The sequence below is a fragment of the Anser cygnoides genome, chromosome Z, assembly GCF_040182565.1.
Source record: "Anser cygnoides isolate HZ-2024a breed goose chromosome Z, Taihu_goose_T2T_genome, whole genome shotgun sequence".
Classification (NCBI taxonomy): Eukaryota; Metazoa; Chordata; class Aves; order Anseriformes; family Anatidae; genus Anser; species Anser cygnoides.
The window spans coordinates 22,413,802-22,421,301 of NC_089912.1; positions in this window are offsets into that span (position 1 = coordinate 22,413,802).

Below are 7,500 nucleotides of genomic sequence, written 5' to 3' on the forward strand. Positions count from 1 at the left end.
CTCGAGTCCTCCTCCGAGTCCCCCAGTCCTCGAGTCTCCTCTCCCTCGGAGTCTCCTTCCTCCCTGTCCCTCGAGTCTCCTCTCCTCTCCCTCGAGTCTCCCTCTCCGAGTCTCCTCTCCTCTCCTCTCCTCTCCCCGGGAGTCTCTCCCTCTCCCCGGGCCCCCCCTCCTCGAGTCTCCTCCCGGCCCCCCCAGCCCCTCGAGTCTCCCTCGAGTCTCCTCTCCTCCCCTCGTAGTCTCCTCTCCCTCGAGTCCCTCTCCTCGAGTCCCCTCCTCTCCTCCTCCTCTCCTCTCCTCTCCTCTCCTCTCCTCCTCCTCCCTCTCCTCTCCTCTCCTCTCCTCTCTCCTTCCTCCTCTCCTCTCCCTTCTCCTTCTCCTCTCCTCTCTCCTCTCCTCTCCTCTCCCTCTCCCTCCCCAGTCTCCCTCCTCTCCCTCTCCCTCCTCTCCTCCTCCCTCCTCTCCCTCTCCTCCCTCCCTCTCCTCTCCTCTCCTCCCCCGAGTCCTCCTCCTCGAGTCCCTCCCCGAGTGCCTCTCTCCCCGGAAACTCCTCGAAGTCTCCTCGAGTCTCCCTCGAGTCCTCCTCGGAGTCCTCCCTCGGAGTCTCCTCTCCCTCTCCCTCGAGTCTCCCCCGAATCTCCTCTCCCTCGAATCTCCCTCCCTCCTCCTCTCCTCTCGAACTCTCCTCTCCTCTCCTCTCCTCTCCTCTCCCTCTCTCTCTCTCTCTCTCTCTCTCCCTCTCTCCCTCTCCTCTCCCTCTCCCTTCTCCTCCCTCTCTCCCTCTCTCCCTCTCCCCTCTCCCTCCTCCCTCCCTCTCCTCTCCTCCTCTCCTCTCCCTCTCCTTCTCCCTCCTCTCCTCCCCTCCTCCTCCTCTCCTCTCCTCTCCTCTCCCTTCTCCTCTCCTCCTTCCTCCTCCTCCTCTCCTCTCCTCTCCTCTCCTCCTTCTCCTCTCCTCTCCTCTCCTCCTCTCCTCTCCTCTCCTCTCCTCTCCTCTCCTCTCCTCGAGTCTCCCTCTCCTCCTCTCCTCTCCTCCCTCTCCTCTCCCTTCTCCTCTCTCCTCTCCCTCTCCTCTCCTCTCTCTCCTCTCCTCTCTCTCTCTCTCCCTCTCCTCCTCTCCTCTCTCCTCCTCCTCTCCTCTCTCCTCTCCTCTCCTCGGAGCCCCTCGAGTCTCCCCTCGCTGAGTTCCCTCGGAGTCTCCTCGGAAATCCTCGAGTCCCCACCGATCTCCTCTCCTCGCAGTCTCCTCGAGTTCCCTCTCCCTCGAGTCTCCCTCTCCCTCGAGTCTCCTCTCCTCTCCTCTCCTCTCCTCTCCTCTCCTCTCCTCTCTCCTCTCCCTCTCCTCTCTCCTCTCCTCTCCCTCTCCTCTCTCCTCTCCTCGAGTCTTCCTGTCCTCGAGTCTCCCTCGAGTCTCCTCTCTCCTCTCCTCTCCTCTCCACTCCCTTCCCTCCTCTCCTCCCTCTCCTCCTCTCTCTCCTCTCCTCTCCTCTCTCCCTCCTCTCCTCTCCCTCTCCTCTCCTCTCTCTCTCCTCTCCCTCCCTCTCCTCTCCCTCTCCTCTCCCTCCCTCTCCCTCCTCCTCTCCTCCTCTCCTCTCCTCTCCTTCTCCTCTCCCTCTCCTCTCCTCTCCTCCTCTCCCTCTCTCCCTCTCCCTCCTCTCCCTCTCCCTCTCCTCTCCTCTCCTCTCCTCTCCTCTCCTCTCCTCTCCTCTCCTCGAATCTCCCCGAGTCTCCTCCTCTCCCCTCGAGTCTCCTCTCCTCGAGTCTCCCTCGAGTCTCCCTCCTCTCTCCTCTCCTCTCCCTCGAGTCTCCTCTCTCCTCTCTCCTCTCCTCTCCTCCTCTCTCCTCTCCCTCTCTCCTCTCCCTCTCTCTCTCTCTCCCTCTCCTCTCTCCTCTCTCCTCCTCTCTCTCCTCTCCTCCTCTCTCCTCCTCCCTCCTCTCCTCTCCCTCTCCTCTCCTCCCTCTCTCCTCTCCTCTCCTCTCCCTCTCCTCTCCTCCTCCTCTCCCTCTCCTCTCTCCCTCCTCTCCTCCTCTCCTCCTCTCCCTCCTCTCCTCTGGACTCCTCCTCTCCTCTCCTCTCCTCTCTCTCTCTCTCACTCCCTCCCCTCTCTCCCCCTCTCTCTCTCCTCTCTCCTCTCCCTCTCCTCTCCTCTCCTCTCCTCTCCTCTTCTCCTCTCCTCTCCTCTCCTCTCTCCCTCTCCTCTCCCTCCCTCTCCCCTTCCTCTCTCCTCTCCTCTCCTCTCCTCCTCTCCTCTCCTCTCCTCTCCTCTCCTCTCCTCCTCTCCTCTCCTCGAATCTCCTCTCCTCTCCTCTCCCTCTCCTCTCCCTCGACCTCTCCTCTCCCTCGACATCCCTCTCCCTCGGACTCCTCTCCTCGAATCTCCTCTCCCTCGACCCTCCTCTCTCCTCTCCTCGAGTCTCCTCAGAGTCTCCCTCCCTCGGAGTTTCCTCTCCTCTCCTCGAGGGCCCCCTCCTCATTCTCCTCCTCTCCACCCTCTAGTCTCCTCTCCTCCCTCCTCTCTCTCTCCTCTCCTCTCCTCTCCTCTCCTCTCTCCTCTCCTCTCCTCTCCTCTCTCCTCTCCTCTCTCCTCCTCCTCCCCTCTCCTCTCTCCTCTCCTCTCCTCTCCTCCTCTCCTCCTCTCCTCCCTCCTCTCCTCCTCCTCCTCTCCTCTCCTCTCCTCCCTCCTCTCCCTCTCCTCTCTCCTCTCCTCTCCTCCTCTCCTCTCCCTCTCCTCCTCTCCGGAGTCTCCTCTCCTCTCTTCTCCTTCTCCTCCTCTCCTCCTCCTCTCCCTGGAGTCTCCTCTCCTCTCCTCTCCTCTCCTCTCTCCTCTCCTTCTCCTCTCCTCTCCTCTCTCCCTCTCCTCTCCCTCTCCCTCCTCTCCTCTCCTCCTCCTCTCCTCTCCTCTCCCTCCTCCTCTCCTCTCCTCCCTCTCCTCCCTCCCTCTCCTCTCCTCTCCCTCTCCTCCTCTCCTCTCCCTCTCCCTCTCCCTCTCCCTCCTCCTCTCCTCCCCCCCCCCCCCCCCCCCTCCTCTCCTCTCCTCTCCTCTCTCTCTCCTCTCTCTCTCCTCCTCTCCTTCCTCCTCTCCTCTCCCTGGACCCCCTCCTCTCCTCCTCGGACTCCTCCTCTCCCTCGAGTCTCCTCTCTCCTCTCTCTCCTCCTCTCCTCTCTCCTCTCTCCTCCTTCTCCTCTCCTCCCTCGAGTCTCCCTCTCCTCCTCTCCTTTCCCTCCTCTCTTCCTCTCATCTCTCCTCTCCTCTCCTCTCCTCGAACTCTCTCTCCTCTCCTCTCCTCTCCTCTCCTCGAATCCTCCTCTCCTCTAATCTCCTCTCCTCGTAGTCTCCTCTCCTCTCCTTTCTCCTCCTCCTCTCCTCTCTCCTCTCCCTCTCTATCTCCTCCTCTCCTCCTCTCCTCTCCTCCTCTCTTCTCCTCTCCCTCGAGTCTCCTCTCTCCTCCTCTCCCTCGAACCTCTCCTCTCTCCTCTCCTCCCTCTCCCTCCCTCTCCTCTACCCTCCTCTCCTTCTCCTCCTCTCCTCTCCTCTCCTCTCCCTCCTCCCTCTCCTCTCCTCTCCTCTCCCTTCCTCTCCTCTCCTGAGTCCCCTCGAGTCTCCTCGAGTCCCCCGAGTCTCCTCTCTCCTCCTCTCCTCCTCTCCCTCTCCTCTCCCTCTCCTCTCCTCTCCTCTCCTCTCCTCTCTCCCTCTCCTCTCCTCTCCTCTCCTCTCCTCTCCTCTCCTCTCCTCCTCTCCCTCGACCCTCTCCCTCGATCTCCTCGACTCTCCTCCCATCCTCCTCGATCTCCTCTCCCTCGAGTCTCCCTCCCCTCCCTCTCCCTCCTCTCCTCCTCTCCTCCTCTCCTCTCCTCTCCCTCCCCTCTCCTCCTCTCCTCTCCTCTTCTCTCTCCTCTCCTCTCCTCTCCTCCTCTCCTCTCCTCTCTCCTCTCCTCTTCCCTCCTCTCCTCTCCTCTCCTCCTCTCCTCCTCTTCCCTCCTCTCCTCCTTCTCCTCTCCTCCTCTCCTTCTCCTCTCTCCTTCTCCTCTCCTTCCCTCCCTCCTCTCCTCTCCTCCTCTCTCCCTCCTCCTCCTCTCCACCCTCTCCTCTCCACTCCTCCTTCTCTCCTCTCCTCTCCTCTCTCCTCTCCCTCCTCCTCTCTCCTCTCTCCTCTCTCCCTCTCTCTCTCCTCCTCTCCTCTCTCCTCTCCTCCTCCTCTCCTCTCCCTCCTCCTCCTCTCCTCTCCCTCCTCTCCTCTCCTCTCCTCTCCTCTCCCTCTCCTCTCCCTCTCCCTCTCCTCGAGTTCCTCTCCCTCCCTCGAATCTCCTCTCCTGGGACCCTCCCTCTCCCTCGGGACCTCCCTGACCTCTCTCTCCTCTCCTCTCTCCCTCTCCTCTCCTCTCCTCTCCTCTCCTCCTCCTCTCCTCGAGTCTCCTCCTCTCCTCTCCTCTCCTCTCCCTCTCCTCTCCTCTCCTCTCCCTCTCCTCTCCCTCTCCTCTCCCTCTCCTCTCCTCTCCTCTCCTCCTCTCCTCTCCTCTCTCCCTCCTCCTCCTCTCCTCTCCTCTCCTCTCTCCTTCCTCTCCTCTCCTCCCCACTGACCCTCCTCTCCTCTCCTCTCCTCTCCCTCGACCTCCCTCTCCCTCAAACTCCTCTCCTCTCGGACCTCCCTCTCCCTCGGACCTCCTCGGACTCTCTCTCTCCTCTCCTCTCTCCTCTCCTCTCCTCTCCTCTCCTCCCTCCCTCTCCTCCCTCCCTCTCCTCCTCCTCCTCCTCCTCCTCTCCTCCTTCTCCTCTCCTCTTCCTCTCCTCTCGACCTCCTTGGACCTCCTCTCCTTCTCCTTCTCCTCTCTCCTCTCTCTCCCTTCTCCTCTCCTCTCCTCCTCCTCTCCTCCTCCTCTCCTCCCTCTTCCTCCTTTCTCCTCCTTCTCCTCTCCTCTCCCTTCTCCTCTCCCTCCTCTCTCTCTCTCCTCTCCCTCTCCTCTCCCTCTCCCTCTCCTCCCTCCCTCCTCTCCTCTCTCTTTCTCTCTCTCTCTTCCCTCCCTCTCTCTCTCTCCTCTCCTCTCCTCTCCTCTCTCCTCTCCCCTCTCCTCTCTCCTCTCCTTCCTCCTCTCTCCTCTCCTCTCTTCCACGAGTCCCTCGGAGTCTCCTCTCCCCTCTCCTGAGTCTCCTCTCCTCTCCTCCCTCGAACCCTCTCTCCTCTCCTTGAGTCTCCCTCTCTCCTTCCTCTCCCTCTCCTCTCCTCTCCTCTCTCCCTCTCCTCTCCCTCTCCCCCTCTCCTCTCCTCCTCTCCTCTCTCCCTCTCCCTCCTCTCCTCCTCTCTCCTCCTCTCCTCTCCTCTCCTCTCCTCCTCTCCTCTTCTCCCTCCTCTCCTCCCTCCTCCCTCCTCCTCCTCTCTCCTCTCTCCTCTCTCCCTCTCCTCTCCTCTCCTCCTCCTCCTCCTCTCTCCTCTCCTCTCCTCCCTCGAGTCCCCCTCTCCTCTCCTCTCCTCCCTCCTCTCCTCTCCTCTCCTCTCCTCCTCCCTCCTCCTCCTCTCCTCTCTCCTCTCCCTCTCCCTCTCCTCTCCTCCTCTCCTCCTCTCCTCTCCTCTCCTCTCCTCTCCTCTCTCTCCTCCTCCTCCCTCTCCTCTCCTCTCCTCTCCTCTCCTCTCTCCTCTCCTCTCCCTCTCCCTCTCCCTCACCCTCCCTCCTCTCCTCTCCTCTCCTCTCCCTCTCCTCTCCTCTCCTCCTCCTCCTCTCCTCTCTCTCGAAGAGTCTCCCCGAGTCTCCTCGAGTCTCCTCAGCAGTCCCCTCGAGTCTCCCCGGAGTCTCCCTCGAGTCTCCGAGTCTCCTCCGAGTCTCCTCTCCCCGAGTCTCCTCTCCTCGAGTCTCCCTCAGTCTCCTTTCTCCTCGGAGATCCTCTCCTCTCTCCTCTCTCCCTCCCTTCTCCTCTCTCCCTCCCTCTCTCTCTCCCTCCTCTCTCTCCTTTCCTCTCTTTCTCCTCCTCTCCTTCTCCCTCTCCTCCTCTCTCCCTCTCCTCTCCTCTCCTCTCCTCTCCTCTCTCCTCCTCTCCTCTCCTCTCCTCTCCTCTCCTCTCCTCTCCTCTCCTCTCTCCTCTCCTCTCTCCCTCTCCTCTCCCTCCTCCTCTCTCTCCCTCTCTCTCTCTCCCTCCTCTCCTCGAATCTCCTCTCCTCTCCTCTCCCTCTCCTCGAACCTCCCTCTCCTCGAGTCCTCTCCTCTCCCTCCTCTCCCTCACCCTCCTCTCCTCTCCTCTCCCTCCTCTCCTCTCTCCTCTCCTCTCCTCTCTTCTCCTCTCCTTCGAGTCTCCTCGAGTCTCCTCGGAGTCTCCTCCGTGTCTCCTCGAGTCTCCTCGTCCCCTCGAGTCTCCCCGAGTCCCTCTCCTCTCGGAGTCCTCTCTCTCCTCTCGAGTCTCCTTCTCCCCCGAGTCTCCCGGCCCCTCCTCTCTCCTTCCTCCCTCTCTCTCTCTCCCTCCCTCCCTCCTCTCCTCTCTCCTCTCCTCTCCCTCTCCTCTCCCTCCCTCCTCTCCCTCTTCCTCTCCTCGAATCTCCTCTCCCTTCTCCTTCTCCTTCTCCTCCTCTCCTCCTCCTCTTCTCCTCCTTTCTTCCTCTCTTCTCCCTCCTCCTCTCCTCTCCTCTCCTCTCCTCCTCCTCCTCTCCTCTCCTCTCCTCTCCTCTCCCTCCTCCTCTCCTCCCCTCCCTCCTCCTCCCTCTCCCTCTCCTCTCCTCTCCCTCTTCTCCTCCCTCTCGACCCTCCCTCGAATCCTCCTTCTCCTCTCCTCTCCTCTCCTCGAATCTCCTCTCCTCTCCTCTCCTCTCCTCCTCCTCCTCCTCCTCTCCTCTCCTCTCCCTCTCTCCTCTCCTCTCCTCTCTTCTCCTCTCCTTTCCTCGAGTCTCCTCGAGGTCTCCTCGGAGTCTCCTCGTGTCTCCTCGAGTCTCCTCGAATCCTCCTCGAGTCTCCCCGGAGTCTCCCTCCCTCCCTCGGAGTCTCTCCTCTCCCTCGAGTCTCCTCTCCCCGGAGTCTCCTCTAGTCTCCCTCTCTCCTCTCCCTCCTCTCCTCTCCCTCCTCCTCTCCCTCTCCCTCTCTCCTCTCCTCTCCTCTCCTCTCCTCTCCTCTCCTCTCCTCTCTCCTCTCCTCCTCCTCTCCTCCTCTCCTCCTCTCCTCTCCCTCCTCTCCTCTCCTCCTCTCCTCTCTCCTCTCCTCTCCTCTCTCCTCTCCACCCTCTTCTTTCCTCCTCTCCTCTCCTCTCCTCCTCCTCTCCTTCTCCTCTTCCTCCCTTCCTCCCTCCTCTCCCTCTCTCCTCTCCTCCCTCTCCTCTCCTCTCCCTCCTCTCCTTCCTCCTCCTCCTCCTCTCCTCTCCTCTTCTCCTCTCCTCTCCTCTCCTCTCCTTCCTCCTCTCCTCTCCTCTCTCCTCTCCTTCTCTCCTCTCCTCTCCCTTCCTCCTCTCTCTCTTTCTTCCTCTCCTTTCGGAGTCTCCTCTCTCTCCTCTCCTCGAGTCTCCTCTCCCTCGAGTCCTCCTCTCTCCTCTCCTC